The sequence below is a fragment of the Bos taurus genome, chromosome 6, assembly GCF_002263795.3.
Source record: "Bos taurus isolate L1 Dominette 01449 registration number 42190680 breed Hereford chromosome 6, ARS-UCD2.0, whole genome shotgun sequence".
NCBI classification, from domain to species: Eukaryota; Metazoa; Chordata; class Mammalia; order Artiodactyla; family Bovidae; genus Bos; species Bos taurus.
In genome coordinates, this window is record NC_037333.1 from 11,194,585 (window position 1) to 11,213,308 (window position 18,724).

At 39.6% G+C, this 18,724-nt stretch overlaps 1 pseudogene; it reads left to right on the forward strand.

Moving 5' to 3' along the window:
• The first annotated feature begins 7,041 nt into the window (after positions 1 to 7,041).
• Positions 7,042 to 7,969, forward strand: LOC112447144 (small ribosomal subunit protein uS2-like; annotated as a pseudogene).
• Positions 7,970 to 18,724: the final 10,755 nt, after the last annotated feature.

Sequence of the window (18,724 nt, forward strand, 5' to 3'; positions counted from 1 at the left end):
TCTGCCATCTGTAACCCCCTCCCCTTGATCGTGCGCTGCACCCAACTCTAATAAACAGAAAAAACGACGATGGTGGTGGGACGTCACTTCTGAGATTAGGTCGGAGAGAGACCGTGACTTGACTTTCGCTCTTGCTGCCTCGCTGTTTCTCCTCCTTTCTTGGATCTGTTTCTCTGAATGACAAGCAAGACAGAAGGTTGTGAGCACCCGTAAGCAGAGGCCCACATGATAAGGAACTGCCTCTGGCCAAACGTCAGAGAGGACCTTAGGCCTGACAATAGCCTTTTGCAGTAGCAAATGGTAATTTATAGATAGTAAACAATCAGAACAAATAGTAGGAAGGTGTGCTTTCTTCAGTGTCTATACCTGCCTCCTCCCCACTCCCCCAAATCTAAATACTCCATATCAGGCCCATAAATAAAATCATCAGAATTACCAAATTAAAAATAGCTCAGGTTGTGCTTTGAAATGAGGAGATATTTGATTATAAACACAGCCTTGGTAGGAATTCTAGAATGGAAGTTAAACTCGCATTTTGTGACTAAGAATATAATCCTACAGTTTCATGTCAGTTTTACCACTTGGTGGCACTATAACGCCAGATAACACTTTTGTACGCTTCCATGTAAAAACCGTAGGGTTTACATGCAAGCAATCTCTTTGAGAAACGTAGATAGAATGTATATTCTTAATTATTACATATAAGTACTCGGTCCAGTGATTACTCTTCATCTTTGCCAAGAAATTTTTGAAACATGTCAAAGAGAAAACTTTATATAATCATGAGCTGTTAGTGGAGGATAATTTGCTTATTTTTAATTCAAAACATTTGAGAATATTTCTTAGAAAATACTTAATATATTTGTACTGGGAAAGATATAATCTAGCAAAAATTTAAAGATGAACATTAGGTCTTCTAAGATGTCAGTGTCTGGAGATTATGAGAAGGAAAAGTGAACCTTTGTCAACCACAAATTAGCACTTGCCAAGAGCATTTCCCAGCGACTGAACAACAACAATAAGGGCATTTACCATCTGCCTCTGCAGAGACTGAACCCTGAGCTGCTGCAACTGAGGACCTTCAACACCCCCTGAGGGGAGTTCAGGGTGGAGAGTGGGGCAGTCTGTGCTCCAGGGAAGCTGGCGGAAGAGGTCTTTAGACGGTTAGTTATTTTCAGGAGCTGATTTCATGATCCCAATTTCCAGTGGTCCTGTACGGATGTGAGAGTTGGACTGTCGAGAAAGCTGAGTGCCGAAGAATTGATGCTTTTGAACTGTGGTGTTGGAGAAGACTCTTGAGAGTCCCTTGGACTGCAAGGAGATCCAACCAGTCCATTCTGAAGGAGATCAGTCCTGGGTGTTCATTGGAAGAACTGATGCTAAAGCTGAAACTCCAGTACTTTGGCCACCTCATGCGAAGAGTTGGCTCATTGGAAAAGACTGTGATGCTGGGAGGGATTGGGGGCAGGAGGAGAAGGGGACGACAGAGGAGGAGATGGCTGGATGGCATCACCGACTCGATGGACATGAGTTTGGGTAAACTCCGGGAGTTGGTGATGGACAGGGAGGCCTGGCATGCTGCGATTCATGGGGTGGCAAAAAGTTGAACACAACTGAGCGACTGAACTGAATCCTTACATCTCCTCATATCTAGAAAAGCACTAAATCCATTCATGGTGACACCAACTCCTCCTGACCAGCAGAAAACTTCTTGTAAAGTAAGCACTTTGTTGCATTGAATTTCCCCTTCACCAAAATCTTGTATGTTGACCATCCCCTACTACCTCTTTGGAGGAGTCTCTCAGAGCTATCTGAGCTGTTGTCTCCTGGACTGCAGTACTCATTTTGACCCAAATACAACTTAACTCACAACTCTCACTTTTCGCATCTTTTTAGTCGACGCCTTGGAGAGCAAAGCCTATGAAAGTCTCCTGAATCAGGCAGTAGTAGAGGAAGACTGATTTTTGCAAAGAAGCAAGAAGACAACAGGTAGATGTGTTGGTCATGAGCAAACATAAAAGATGCCTAAAAGATCTATAATATAATCTTCATGGCATCTTTCCCCTGTTCCATTTTATTCACTAAACACAAGTCTGAAATACCTTTTCTGAAAACACTGGGGCCAACAACACTTTATTTTTATTTTATTTTTTTAATGTCGCAGAAGCTTTATTTCCAATCCCAATATCTTGAAATAACCCAAATGCCTTTAAACTTATCACACATTTAACTGTTCCACATCATACAATGAAATACTCCTCAGCAACAAAAGTAATAATATATGCAACAATTTGGCTCAATATTATGGGAATCAGGCTTAGCTGAAAATGCCAATCTCAAAAGTTTACATACTATATGATTCATTTTGTATAAAATTCTTGGAATAAAAGAAAAAAAAATGCACAGCTATTTCCAGAAGTTAGGGAAACAGGATGTATGCGCCTGTCAAGGGCAGAATGAAAGAACTGCTTTGTGGGACAGAACATTTATGTACCATGACTTCAGTGATGGACATACAAAAATCAACACGTGTAAAATATAGCATTATACACAAAAACATGCAAAATGTAAGGACTTAAAAAAACAGTGAAATCTGAGCAAGGTCTGTTCTGTAGTCTGATTTATCGTATTGTTCTCATCAGTCCCCTTGTTTGATAATGTACTAGAATTATGTTGGGGAATATGCGTGATGCGTATATGGGACCCTTCTGGACTATGTACTGTTTTTGAAACTTCTTGTGAGTTTATAATTTTTACAAAATCCAAAAGATTTTTTTTTCTGTGACTTTTCTTTTTATTTTATTTTATTTTTAAACTTTACAATATTGTATTAGTTTTGCCATATATCAAAATGAATCTGCCACAGGTATACATGTGTTCCCCACCCTGAACCCTCCTCCCTCCTCCCTCCCCATACCATCCCTCTGGGTCATCCCAGTGCACCAGCCCCAAGCATCCAGTATCGTGCATCGAACCTGGACTGGCAACTCGTTTCATATATGATATTATACATATTTCAATGCCATTCTCCCAAATTATACAGAGTGAAGTAAGCCAGAAAGAAAAGCACCAATACAGTATACTAATGCATATATATGGAATTTAGAAAGATGGTAACAATAACCAACAACACTTTAAAATTAGAAGCTTTTCAGATTTTAAGAAAGGAAGGCAGTATTTATACCATATGCGTGTGTGTGCTTAGTCCCTCAGTTGTGTCTGACTCTTTGCGACCCCATCGACTGTAGCCCACCAGGCTCTTCTGTCCATGTGGAGTCTCCAGGCAAGAATACTGGAGTGGGTTGCCATGCCCTCCTCCAGGAGATCTTCCCAACCCAGGGACTGAACCCAGGTCTCCTTCATTGCAGGCAGATTCTCTACCATCTGAGCCACCAGGGAAGCCCATTATACCACATAGTATATGACATTTCCAGCCCATTGGAGGAGTCACCTTTAAATAAACATGAATCTCAGACTAGGTTCCACAGGAATCTGACTCTAAGACAGAGGTTCATGGAAGGACGTTTATCATTCCTGTGGCATGATCCAGATCAACATTCCTGAGGTTTCTGAGACCCAGATAACCTAGCTTTATGCAGAAAAATATTACTAAGTTTTTCCACCAAGCTTTTCCATTGACTACCAAAACTTGGGAAGGGGGCACCAAGAGGTACCCCAATGATCATCTGAGTATCAGACATATTGCTCCCTGCCCACTTTGTATTACTTCTGCTGGTGAAAATGGTCAATTACTCCTATCGACGTACTAACCCCATTCACTTTCTGGTCATTTGCAAGAGGAACATGATACATCCAGGAGGCAACCCCCAGCTGATAGGTGAGTAGAGGTCTTGTCGTGTCCTGGTGGAAATGCTTCTTTTTGAGGGAAGAGTACCCAGAGTGGCAGGGATGGGAACCACACATTTGCCAGGTGAGTCACTTGGACTGATGACAAGTGGGATTAATCCTGCTCCTGCATTTTGGTTTCTGGATTTATACATTCTATTTACTAGGGACACAGCATCATATAAAGTGAATTAAAGTGGACACTATGTCCAGAAGGAATGAAGTCATCGTAACGTATCATCTCTGAACTTGTACATACTTCCTTCTCCTGCGGCAGGCAATTCCACTGCTCTATCTGGCCAGCAGCTTCGGTGTGGCACTGTGTGTAATACGACTGGTGGATCAAGTGTCACAGACCATCAGCAAACCCCCTTTTCAATAGAGTTGGTCCTTTGACCTGACATAACATTTGTGGAGTCTTGTAGTGATGACTCATACGTTTTATAGATCCTAGAACAATGGTGCTGGCTAGGGATTCATGGGTAGGAAAAATGACTCCTTAACTGTAGTATGTCTGTTCTTATCAAAATGAATCTCTATACCTTCCAAGGTGGAAGGAGTCCAGTGTATTCTGCTGCCCTCCCAGCAACCAGCTGGTGCCATATAGACAGCTCAACAAAGGTCTCTATTACTAGCAGGTTTGGTGTTTTGCAGCTTTGGCAGGTAGCAGCCCATACTGTTGCATAGCCTCCAATTCTGTCATCACGGATACTTCTTCTATGTACCCAGTGTGTCAGCACTGGGGTGGATGATGACAGAGGCTGGCTCTTGTAAATGGGCTGATTCAATTAGATTTACCAGGGTGTTTAGTGTTGTTTTCATGGTGGAGATCTCTGGTGGGCATTAACACGTGATACGAATATGTCCACAATTTTGTGACCATACTCACATATCCAAACCCATGTTTCTAGCCAGAACTCACTGAAACTGACCTTTCAATATTTCTCTTTCCAGGACCCTGATCAGCCAAGCCACTTCCCATTGCCCAGAATTCCATGTATCTTCTAAGCTTGGACCACTCCTGCATCCCCACGAAATGGATGAGTAGGGCACTGCCTGAAACCTCTGATCATTGAGATGATTTCCTGTCATCACTGTCTTACCTTGAATGAAGCTATAGTAGAGTTGTCATCTAATTCTGTCTTGTACCCATATCCCCAGCTTACCCATTCATGAACCCAATCGTTCCATCAGCTGGTTGTAACTGATCTTTGTTGCAACCATAGATGTGAGCTGAGGAACAGGAGCTGGTGCAAAAGTGATAGATAGCATGAGGGTCATTATGATCAGTTGCACCCACCAGGCTTCTGATGGTTAAGCAATACTACCAGGCTTTATCGTTTGGGGACTTTACTCATTTCTACCGTTACTAGTGAGGTTAGCCTTATAACACATTCTCCTGCTTCAGGCTGCAAGAGAGAGTCACCACCTCAATTCTTAGTAATGTTGGTGTTCTTCTCACCATTGAAATCCTTACTGTATTGGAAAATCATGTGACATCTGGGTTATTTAATTTATTGCCTTTATTAATAGTAATTACAACTATAAATGTCATCATGTCACTTCAACTAATTTTCTGCTGCCAAATGAGTTTGCAAAAAGAAAAATAACTGTTGGATGTCAGAGGTCTTTGGATTTTAGAATTGTGGATAAGGCATTGTCAGATGGACAGAGAAAGTAGGAAAGAATACATTCTATGGGATTCCTGTGACAATCTTTTATGAACGAGGTGCCATGGTCCTATACCCAGAGACAGCAAGACACTTTTTGTTCTCCACATGTGTCCATTCTCCTATGTCGATCCACACGCCTCTACACCAGACCTCCTTGAACTTGGTCTTTTAACCATTTTCCTTCCAGGCTCCTGATCAGCCAGAACATTTGCCATTGCACATGATTCCATATATGTAGTATGCTTGGGCTTAGATATGTAGTGGGAGGTAATTCTGGCATATAGGGGCAGGAATGGAAGTAGGTCGGGAGCCTGGGGTCTCATGTCACAGCCGATCATTGCAACCAGTCACCTATGACTTGGTACCAATGTGGAACAGGAGGAGTAGCCCAGCTATAGTAGGAAGTTAGAGGGAAGACAGAAACTCCTGTTTATCTGGCGCCACTAGCTCACAACACAATTAGTGCTTATAATGAAATATAACAAAACATGAGTTTGGTTATTTAAGAATGTGTATCAAAGACAGAAAAAAAAATTCCCAAGACTCTTCAGTGTTCATATTTGTAGACTGTTGTCACCATAAACTGTTTACTTAAAATCTAATAAACTTTGAGAAAAACAATGGGGCAGCACACCAACATTTTATGTTTCTAGCACTGGTACATTCTTCTTAGTCTCAAATTTTGGGATCATTTGTGACATATCTCTTTAGAACGTACATTGAACCAATTCCTATCATTCTTCCCTTAAAAAGTTTGTGTGAATGCTAAGCAGTTCAGTCTGCGACCCCATGGAGTATAGCCCAGCAGGCTCCTCTGTCCAAGGGATTCTCCAGGCAAGAACACTGGAGTGGGTTGCCATACCCTCCTCTAGGGGTTTCCCCAACCCAGGGATCAAACCCACATGTCTTTACATCTCCTGTGCTGGCAGGTGGGTTCTTTACCACTAGCACCACGTCCTTTAAAAGGCATCTGACGCTTATTCATTAAATTTTGTTTCCATCTCTGGCTTTTGACTGCAGAACCTTGTCTCATTTTTCAATTATGAACTGATGTACTAATTGAGCTGTCCTTATCTAAACAACTCTGCCTACCACTGCTAGATTAGTTTCCTGAAAAACTGTTTTCAGTACCTCACATTTTTTTTACCAAAAACTATAAAAATAAATAAATAAAAGCTGCTTGTTAAAACAATTTTAACAAGATCTTTGTTAAACAATTTAAAAAAGAAAGTCTAAACTGAGAAAGTATTTTAGCAACCCATTTGAGGGATTAGTGTTGAAGCTAGCTGTTACATAAAAGATGTTTCCAACTTCGCAAAAATCAGTCTCTAAAGAAAAACTGGAAAATATCATGATCATTCACTATATAAAGACATATAAACCGACAGTGCACCTGAAAACCTGTGTGAGTTGATAATAATAAAAGTGCAAATAAAAATACAACTCACCTTTCTGGGCTAACCAGAGAGGAGTCCACATAGCATTGTTCTGGGCTCATATTGTAACTTAATGGGAAACTTTCATGACATCCAGAGATCTTGATGTTTTCCTAATGAGAAATAAGGATGCCCATAGATTCCTTGCAGCAGTAACCCACTAGGTGACATTAACCTTGACTTCCAAATGGAACAGCATATGTACCAAAAAAAAAGTGGAATTTAATTCATAAATCTGTACAGAAACTGGGAAAAGCTTAGAAGCTTTTGCTGGCAAACTCAGCTGATACCAGTATCATATAACCCAAGAATACTGGCGATTGAGCTATGCTAAAGTTTGCAGCTGCCACTGGAGCCACTCCGACTGCTGGCCACTTAACTCCTGGAATCTTCACCAGCCAGATCCAGGCAGCCTTCTGTGAGCCATGATTTCTGGTGGTGACTGACCCAGGGTTGGTCACCAGCCTCTCACAGCGACACTTTATGTTAACCTGCCTACAGTCACTCAGCAGAATACAGACACTCCTCTGCACCATGTGAAGGCTCTAGCGAGGATGACAGAGACCATCCTTCACAAGGGGGCTCACTTGGTGAGTCTGAAGTGGTGGATGCTGACCCAGAAAGTTCGGCACAAGCATGGCACCTTTTCCTGTGAACACCCATGGAAGGTCACATGTAATCTCTACTTCTTCAGAGTCCCTAAAGGGACTGAAAAGGAAGCTCAGGCTGTTGCATTAAAGACTGTTACAAAGGAGGGATTTCAGGATGAATGAACTGCTCCAGTTCCCAAATTTACTGCTACTCAATCCCAGGTCCCAGGCTGGGCTGAAGGTGGGGTGTCCTCAGTGCCTATGCAGCAGTTTCCTGCTGAAGAATGGAGAGCTCCACTCGCCACTGGAAGACTGGTCTGCAGTTCCCACTGCTTGGGCTGCTGACTGGATAGTGAATGGAGGCAGGCATTGGAAGAAAAGAAGTCCCCAGGGCATGAGCAATTTTCATTTTAGCACAGGATAACCTTTTGTGACACTCATATCATGTTAAAAAATATACTACAATATTAAAAAATAACAACCTGAATTACTTGATGAAAACCATGAGAAAATAACAATGTCTATTGGGAGCAAAAACTCATAGAAAGCACCCTGGGGGTGATGCACTGACCATTTGGTGGGGAAAGGGGTTCAGTTTCAAAGTCTTACCCATAATATATAGGGACAAGTGGTCAAATCTTAACTTTTTAGTTGTAGGTGGAATTTACATAAAACATTAAAAGTGGACATTCCCCCAATTTTGTTTAATGTACTCTGTGCATGCTTGCTAAGTCATGTCTGACTCTTTGCGACCCCATGGACTGTAGCCTGCCAGGTTTCTCTGTCCATGGGATTCTCCAGGCAAGAATACTGGAGTGGGTTGCCATGCCCTCCTCCAGGGGAATCTTCCTGACCCAGGGGGTGAATCCACATCTCCTGTGGCTCCTGCATTGCAGGCAGATTCTTTACAGCTAAGCCACCAGGGAAGCACTTGATGTATTCTGATGATGATCAATTTGAAGGAGAAACGCTCCTTCCAAATCACTGGCTGCTCAAAGAAGCAGCCAGCCTCTTTCAGTCTTAACTTTGATGACTGGCTGAACCAGAAGTGTTTTCCTTTCTTGTCGGTTGAGCTTTCCAGCCACCCATCGCTTCTACGGTTCAAAACTCTTTAATGTGAATGTCAATTGTTTACTGCAAATTGTGGTGCCCAAAACACTCAGTGTTCCATTTTCTACTTCAAGTTTCAAACAGTCTTCAAGAGTTTTATTCATCAGCTTCTGCTTTGTGGCTGTATCTTTGAAGCTTCCAAGTTCTTCTCCAGCTTCGATCACATAAAACTGGAATTTGTGGACCATCTGATGGTCCTCCATGAGTCTTCCCTGCTGCTTCTGCTTGGTGGAGAAGTCTGTGTTGTTTCCTGATCTCTTCCACCCAGTTTTTTTCAACATCTGAACTCAAAAGTTTCTGCATCACTTTGTTTTCCTCCCAGTTCTTTCTCTTCTTTATCATGAAGTTCTTGCTCTAAGAATCTTAGTTTCTTCTTCCTTTTTCCAATAATTTTTAAGCAGGTGAATTCAAAAGCCTAAATTCTTCACTTCTGTTTGTCTCCTTGGAAGTCAGTTCTCTCAAATGTAACTTTTAAACCATCACTCGTAAGAAAGAATATTAGGAAGGCTCTTAACTTTCTTCTTCTATGCAGATTTTTGCTTCTCCTCCTCTTCCTCAATTAAGTGCTAGCTCTTTGTCAATTTTTGGCAATTTCTTTAATTGGATTCTTCTTGCACATGCTTCTTTTGTCTTTTGTGGATCTTATCTTTCCCATATCCTTCATAAGCACACGGATTATTGTGCATTTCATGAGTCTTACAATAGAGTTATATCCATGAAAAATTCATGCATATAAGCCCAGAGAAAAAGTGATCCAACAGGATATGTGAGCCCTATATTTTGAAGGGCTTTCTTGGTCACAAATTTATAATCATCAAAATTTTGCTTTCTGTATCCTCTCCTAATTTTTCTGTCAAGTTGTCTAAGAAGGAACACATCATCTGGGAGCTGAACCCAAAACTAGATGACTGGTTTGTTACAAAGGGATATGACTCAGGAACAACCAGATGGAAGAGATGCATATGTTGAGGTTATCGGAAAGGGCAGGAGCTTTCATGACCTCTTCTAGGGCATGCCTTTCCCTGAATCTCCATATTCACCAAGCTGGAAGCTCCAAGGATAGCATATATTTCATGAAGCAAAACATAAAACATAGATGTTAAAGATAAAATTATATTTATGGGGACATGAAGCAGCATATTGTAAGTTGGAATTGTCCTCTGATAATCTAGGACATATGATTGGCTAAGAGACATCATCAGACAGTGGCGGGAACATAAGTAGAAAAGTTTTTCTACTTATGTTCATTATCACTCCCAGGCTTTCAGTATCAATGAGAAATATCATTGACACTGAAACAGGGTAAGCTGTTCTTAAGAGTTTGAGGACATCATGCCAAAAAATTAACAATAAAGCATTTCTTAAGAGTAGCAAATATATCAACATTTTCATAAGGAAATCCTAGGACTAGAAAAGGATATGACTTTTAAAATGCATTCCATATGCTAGGTACCTTCTTATACATTAACTTCTTGAAGCCACATATCCATTCCATAGGATATATATGGAAAAGAGTTTAGCCTAACTACTTTAGCAGAAATACTAAAGGAAATTAAATACCTCCTAGAATCTCCAGGAGACCTGGAAGAGAACCAGACTTGGATACTGCAGTGACAAGAATAGTACAGGAAGCAAAACTCCCAAACAGGCTTCAGACATGAAAATTATTCTAAGAAGTTAAAAACCATGAAGGAAACTATTTCTGATGGCATCATGAGGAAATATAAGTACATCAGAAAATATATTCAATATCTTCTCTCAAATCTCATATAATCTTCATATTTCATATGATTGACCTTCATCTGATTCATGGCCATTACAGGTACTCAAAAATAGTGTGTGTCCTACATACTCAATTACATTAACTTTGATTCTAATGATTTTTAAGAAAATTTCACAAATTGCAAGGGACTCAGCAAAACAATTTAGTTATCAGCTTACAGGCTAGAGTAGATTTATTATTTGCTCACACTTATATGCCTCCTCCCAACCCTTGTCATGCTTCCCATTGATAGGGAGTATATGCTCTTGCTCCATTGACACTGGCTTAGCCATAAGACTTTCTTCAGTCAATGGAGTGTGAGTAGATGTGACACACAAATAGAAGCTTTAACGCTTTGTCTGGGTTGGCTCTGTCTTATCTAAGCAGTTGCCTTCTGCCACGAGAACATCACCTCTCAGATGGTGACTCTTCCTTTACAATGGTTAGAGGCATGAGAGGACTCTTAGAGCTGGGCTGAGCTCAGTGAAGCTCAGGAAAGAAGAGCTTTCAAGAAACATCAGATCAGATCAGATCAGTCGCTCAGTCGTGTCCGACTCTTTGCGACCCCATGAATCGCAGCACGCCAGGCCTCCCTGTCCATCACCAACTCCCGGAGTTTACTCAGACTCATGTCCATTGAGTCAGTGATGCCATCCAGCCATCTCATCCTCTGTTGTCCCCTTCTCCTTCTGCCCCCAATCCCTCCCAGCATCAGAGTCTTTTCCAATGAGTCAACTCTTCGCATGAGGTGGCCAAAGTACTGGAGTTTCAGCTTTAGCATCAGTTCTTCCAAAGAAATCCCAGGGCTGATCTCCTTCAGAATAGACTGGTTGGATCAAGTAACATACAGAACAATAAAAAAAAATGTATATTGTGGAAAGCTGCTGAAATTTTGAGTTTGTTTTTGCACTAGCAAAAGTTGATAATATACAGATCAAAATAACTTTTTACCATAGGGTCAAATTTAGACATTATTACGTTTAAAGGAAAAAAAGTCCTAAGATTAAGGTTGAATTAAATTTGCTCCCACATATCATCACTGGAGTATATTCCACAAGGTACTCAGTCTAATGAAAGAAAGTATGTATATCTCTTTTATATAATATATAAAGCCTTTAGAGAATTTCCTGTTGCTTGTTATAATTTTTATTCTTTGTAATCAGTTTCAGATAAAAACACAAAATAAAATTGAATGTAGAATTCAGAAGTAATGATAATTAGTATGAATTTGCTTTAAAACAGTGATAAAAATTCTATGAATTATACCTTATTACTACTGCTGGCCTTACACAAATATAAGCCAAAGGTTTTTTCCTCCTAAAATATTAACCCTCAGATAAGTTATTTTATATCCAAGTTCTTACAAAGTCTAGTTATAACCCATCCTCTTTCAATTTACTAAATTTTGACTAATCAAATACTGCTTGGGAAAGAAAACATGTTAGCTTGAAATCACAAATGTCAATATTACCATTAAATGATTAACTGAATAAATTGATGAACGAAACAAGAAAAAACTTTAATACAGATTTCTTCATTACTCTCATTGGGATGATTTCACAGGTGCAAGTGTTGTTGTAAACAAGGCTTGTAAAGTTTACTTAAAAAGCAGAAAGTATGGTTATATTTTGGAGATCATAAATGCATGTACACAGGACAATATAAAAATATATTAAAGTTTTGCAATTGTATGCTCTCAGGATAAATTTTCCAGTGAGAATAACATATATTAATACTAATCCAAAATGTGTTCTATCTAAAAAAATGTGGTCAGACGAAATTATGTTCTCTCAGTGAAGATGATTCAACAAGCAACTCTGAAGGTGATAAGACTACTTTGATACATAATGAAAAGCGAATAAGTGTTCACAAGAAATGTGAAAAAGCATACTTCTATCTAAATAAGATAATTATATATGTTATTTTGAAAGTCTTATAACATTTAATAAATTAAATATTAAAGGTTAATATTTTATAGTTATGGCATAGCTAATAAAAAAGTCACAAACCTTTTGGACCTTCTCCTTGGGAAAATGGGAGATGGCTTTATATTTTGGAGTTAACTCATATTAGGAATACATGGGGTCTAACTCAATTTTGGACCAATTCATTTTAATATTTACTAAACACTATTAATTAATCTCTCATCCTTTTTCCATGCCAGATCAGTTCACTCATTTATTAATAAATGAACCGGTAGAATGTAATTTACAATAGGAAGTGCCCATGTCTCCTAACTCCAGAAGCCTAAACATTTGATGGAAAGGCAGGGCTCTTACTTAATCATTCTAACATATTTATTTTTCTTTTGATTAATGAAGAAGCAAAGAGAATTCAAGATCCAGAGGGTAAGTTGTCACCTCAGACTCAGATCCCTTTGCTAATTAAGATATTGCTGGGGCTGGGCCCAATAGACAAGTGATGATTCGACTACTGTCATCCATAAAGGGAGGCAGCTAAATTGGTTTCCTTCAACCACCAAAGAAGTTTAAATAAAAACTTCATTAAAACTACCAAGGCACATATATTCAAAAGTGGCAAAAAATACTATACAGTCCACTTTTGGGATCTTTTCCCCCATAGTTCTAAAGTCCCAAAATTATAGGTTGACTTTTACTAAAGTGAAAACACACAAACAGAAATACTTTGCTATTGACCTGGGAGTGGATTAGTATGAGCCCATATGGGTTAGTCCTTCCAGAATAACATTTAGTAGGACAATCAAAGTTATACTAGAAACTTAAACTCACATCCTCTCCAGGAAAACATGGCAAAAATATGATGACCCAATGATTCTCTTGGTGCCTACTTGCAAAAATTTGATTTTGACCTCTTTCACTTGGCCCAGTATTTTTATTTAAAGACTAGTCTTTTTTAAAAAGTGCTGGAGAAGACTCTTAAGAGTCCCTTGGACTGCAAGGAGATCAAACCAGTCAATCCTAAAGGAAATCAACTCTGAATATTCACTGGAAGGACTGATGCTGAAGCTCCAATGCTTTGGTCACCTAATGTAAAGAGCTCACTCATTGGAAAAGACTCTGATTCTGGGAAAGATTGAGGGCAGGAGGAGAAAGGGACAATAAAGGAAGAGATGTTTAGATAGCATCACTGACTCAATGGACCTGGATTTGAGCAAACTCGGAAACAGTGAAAGACAGAGAAGCCTGGCATGCTGCAGTCCATGGGGTCGCAAAGAGTCAGACATGACTTAATGACTAAATAATGAAAACAACAATTTTTTTAAAAGTACTTGTGTTTTGGCATTTATCTAAAAACATTGTAAAAACTGAACATGTTTGTAAACTTTACTGGCTTCTACTCCCACTTCTGGTATCTTTTCCTGAGCAACCAATTCTTATGCCAAACTAGTCACCCCCAGCTAATCCATTGTTTCTTCAAACTGTGGAAAATGTATCGTATATGTCCGGCAAATCTGCTCTAGAGCTTTGCTCCTTGAAACATGGTCTGTGGTCTACACTGCTCACAGAGGAGCAGACTAGCAATGCAGACTCTCAGGCTGTACCCCAGACCTGCATCAGAATCTTCACTTTTAAGAGTAACCTAGATGGTTGGTTTGCACTTCAAAGTTTGAGTTACACTCCTCTTAGGATTTCTTTGTCATTACTCTTCAGAACTGCAGTTCTCAGCCCTGGCTGCACATTAGTATCACCTGGGGAACTTTCAAAATTTCTGGTCTTGGTGCCCAGGTCACACACTTGTCTACAGTCAAATCACTGGGTGTGGTCCAGGAGACAATATATTTTAATAATCCCCAGCTGATTCTGATGTGCAATCAAGATTGAGCCCCTTTGGAGTGAATCAGAATCACCTGGTGATATTCTTAAACCATAGATTCTGGTCCCCAAATGCCAGAATTCCTGATTTAGTAGGTAATGGGTGGGATCTAAAGATGTACCTTGAGCAAGTTCCAAATTGCTCTTGCCACTGCTCTAGAGGCCATGCTTTGAGGAAGTGGCTCAAAGGTGGGAATTTCAAAAATTGTTGCCTAGGAAAAAGGATTACTCTATCCCCAGCTTATCTCATGCTGCTGCTGCTGCTAAGTCACTTCAGTCGTGTCCGACTCTGTGTGACCCCATAGACGGCAGCCACCAGGCTCCCCCATCCCTGGGATTCTCCAGGTGAGAACACTGGAGTGGGTTGCCATTTCCTTCTCCAATGCATGAAAGTGAAGTCGCTGAGTCTTGTCCGACTCTTCGCGACCCCATGGACTGCAGCCTACCAGGCTCCTCCATCCATGGGATTTTCCAGGCAAAGTACTGGAGTGGGGTGCCATTGCCTTCTCCGATCTCATGCTGCTGCTGCTACTGCTGCTAAATCACTTCAGTCGTGTCCGACTCTGTGCGACCCCATAGACAGCAGCCCACCAGGCTCCCCCATCCCTGGGATTCTCCAGGCAAGAACACTGGAGTGGGTTGCCATTTCCTTCTCCAATGCATGAAAGTGAAAAGTGAAAAGTGAAAGTGAAGTTGCTGAGTCTTGTCCGACTCTTAGCAACCCCATGGACTGCAGCCCACCAGGCTCCTCCGTCCATGGGATTTTCCAGGCAAGAGTGCTGGAGTGGGGTGCCATTGCCTTCTCCAGATCTCATGCTAATTACCTATAAATAAATTGATGAATTTAATATTTATGAGCCTTCTGACACCCTGAACTTCTTTACTCTGAATGCAATGTCTCTACTGTTCATGGTTTCATCTTGAATAGCACTATGGTTATTGTTTTCAGCATCCAGAACAGTTCCACTTTTTTAAAAAGTCAGACTTCATACTAAATGTGTTCACTTGAACACAACCCAAGAACCACTGACAACATACTCTTGTTCTGGATTTTTCATCCCAATAAATGATATCGCCATTTCTTTCACCTATGTGACCTATTATGTTCCAGAGTCATTTTTGATTCTTTTCTCTTTTACCTTATGTCTAGCATGTCAACAAGTTCTATGGATCCCTTCACTCTAAGACCCTTAATCATCTATTCTTTCTCTATTAACCAAGAGCAATCAATTGAGTCTCTGTTTCCTCAGACAGTTGTGTCTCTCCCATATCTTCATCCAGTCAGGCATGGATTAAATTGCTAAAATACAAACTGCTTGTCCCATACAAATCTTGCTTCCACAATTAAAAAGTGCCAATATTTCTCCATTGCATATAAAGTAAAATCAAAAATAAATAGGGCATTCAGAGTACTTCCACAATCTTATCTTCTCCCTCAGTACACCTTTATAATCTATCTCTCACAATTTTTCTTCATAAGGTTGCTGAATTTCCAGACCCACTGAATCTCTTATGATTCCATAAACATGCTATTTATTTCTGCTCTCTTATATATCAACTAGAATATATAATATGTATTCTATGTAGTTTTATGTAATTCTAAAGTATATAAGTAAATACCATCTCTTCACTGTTCTTTTAAAATACAATTTAGTCTCTAAGACTTAGATATTATATTCCCTCAAATTCAAAGTCTTTCTCAGTACCTTTGAGCAGAATTAATGAAGGGCTTAAAAACCAACAATGCACAGGAAAAAAATGCATGAGTTGATAATAATAAAACTGCAAATCAAATACAATTCACCTTTCTGTGCTAACCAGAGAGGAGTCCATACAGGATTGTTCTGAGCTTCTATCATAACTTAAAGGGAAGCTTTCACAACATCCAGAGCCCTTGATGTTTTGCTAATGAGAAATAAGGATGTTGCGTTTTTTTATTACATAAATGGCAGAATTATAGCAAAATAGTAATTCTCTGTCATTCAGTATTGTTACTATGCCCCCGTTCATACATATACAAAAAAATAAAATAGACTTAGGGAGATTTCTCTCTTTAGTGTAAACAGGGTATTCTTTTCTATTAGTTTACACAGATTGAAAGAAGAAAGCGAAAGTCACTCAGCTGTTTCTGACTCTTTGTGATCCCACGGACTATACAGTCAATGGAAATTTCCAGGCCAGAATACGGGAGTGCGTAACCATTCCCTTCCCCAGGGAATCTTCCCAACCCAGGGATTGAACACAGGTCTCTGGCTTTGCAGGCAGCTTCTTTACCAGCTGAGCCGCAAAGGAAGCTCAAGAATGCTGAAGTGGTTAGCCTATCCCTCTCCAGTGGATCTTCCTGACCCAGGAATCGAACCAGGGTCTCTTGTTTGCAGGCAGATTCTTTACCAACTGAGCTATCAGGGAAGACTTCCATACAGATTAAACAATCCGAATAATGCTATCAGCAGTTACTGTAGTACTTCTCGAAAAGAATAAGTTCAGAATCATCCATCAGGTTTCCAAAGCCATATTTTAGCACATTCCTATAATGAGAAAATAATTGGGGTAGGAAAATGATAGGGGAACTTTTCTTCTCATTAGATAACAGCTATAATCCTGTGACTATGAAAAATAATAAAAATGATAATCTATTTTCTGTCAATTTTAAATGCAACTCTTTAGTATATATTTTAATATCAACATCAAGACTGAGAGTAAATTTGCTGTTTTTCCAGTTAAGCAAGCAGAGACACAGGGAAACTAAATAATTTCCAGGTCAGATAATTAGTGACAGGATTAAGATATAGCTAGCAGTCTGTTTTTTAACACACCAGAAGACATTATTGCCAATACCTGCTTTTCACTTCAGTTATGTGTATAGTATAGAGCAGACTGAGAGTATGATAAATGATATGATGTTTGTTATATTACTGAAGTCCAGAACTGGAGGACTCAACTACAGAATTAAACTAAAACCAACTTGATAGAAAGATATTAAACTATCAAAAATTGCCAACTCTAAATTTACAAATTACTAATAGGATTTTGGAATTGAATTGTGTTTAGCTATTGCCTGCTAAATAGTAGTTTAGCAGACAAATACATTTCAAGAAAAATAAGTGAACCCTACTTCTTAAAAGGATCATTTGTTATACTCCATAACTGAATGTCAGCATGAGTCAGAGTAGGAAAATGACAACATTTAACTAGTTCAGAAGTTACCCAGCTAGTATGGTGATATAATCACATGAATTAATTCAGAAACAACCAAATTATTCAGAATTTAGGTGAGACATAAGAATATAAAGTATATATAGTTTTATAAATTTTATTATATTCTTCCTTGCCTTAATATAGACAGTTGATTAAATGTAGCTAAGCATTGCCTTGATGACTCAGAGTAATTATTTTATATCAATTCTGTGCTACAGTATGAAAACATTCTTTCTCCCTCTTCCTTTGACTTTGTCAGGAGGGTGTGTAATTTCCTCAGTTCTGTCTCACCACAACAAAGATTGGAAACAGAGGACCAGTGTTACAGCTCAGTTACAGCTCAGACTTCTAGTCAGCAAACAAAGTACTGTATACCTTCAAGGCGTGAGGGTGGGCTGACCCCAAGGAGAAGGCCTCAATCCATCTTGGCTCCCTCTTTTTTTACGCTTTGTCTCCTCTCCCTTGAGCCGGCCCCATGCAAATTAGGGCTAGCCAGGAAGGGGGTGTGTTTATTTCACCTGGGGCTCTTTCTGGAGACAGCAGATTCTCTTTTGCTCCCTTTTCCTGGGCTTTTCCCTTTGTCTTTTAGCCACCAGGATTTTGGACTCCTTTTTCCTATTCTAACTACCTAACAACCTGATACTATGTGTAAGCTGTATCTTGCTTTTTGCCAAAAATCCTGGCAGACATCTATGTGTGTCTCATTGCTCCTCTGTCTTTTTCTCTAAGAAGACCTGTCGTTTGTTATTGTTATCAGACTTTTGTTTGTTTGTTTCTTTAGTATCCCATGGTTCATTTCTTTTCTCTAGCTGTAAATTAGGATGTATTTGAGGATTAGCAGGAATTTCCAGAAAACCAAACCATAAAACTTTTGGAAAAAAAACCCAAATCGCTGTCAAGTATAGAGATTTGCTCTTTTCATTTTCACTCAGGAAGCAAGAGTGGGGGAAAATGCCTCATCAAAGAATGAGATATGTCCCAGTAAAACAAGGAAGGTCAGTCAGGCTCAAGGTAGAGTCAGAGGGACCCTGATTTGGAAAACAAAAAGCCATCCTGGACTATTCCAACCATTTTGGACATGAGAAAATAAATGTAACCTTGTAGATTATTGAGACCTGAGGGTTGCCCTATCAAAGAAAGAACACAGACTTTAGACTATGAGACCAACCCTGAGTTTAGGGATGAATTTTTAAAAGAACCATTATCTCTGGAAAGATAAGGAATTTTAGATAAAAACAAGGCTGACAAGAGAGTTAGCCCATACAGGATCTTTTAAAGGTTGGAATACATTTTCTTGAACATTAGCATCTGGGCT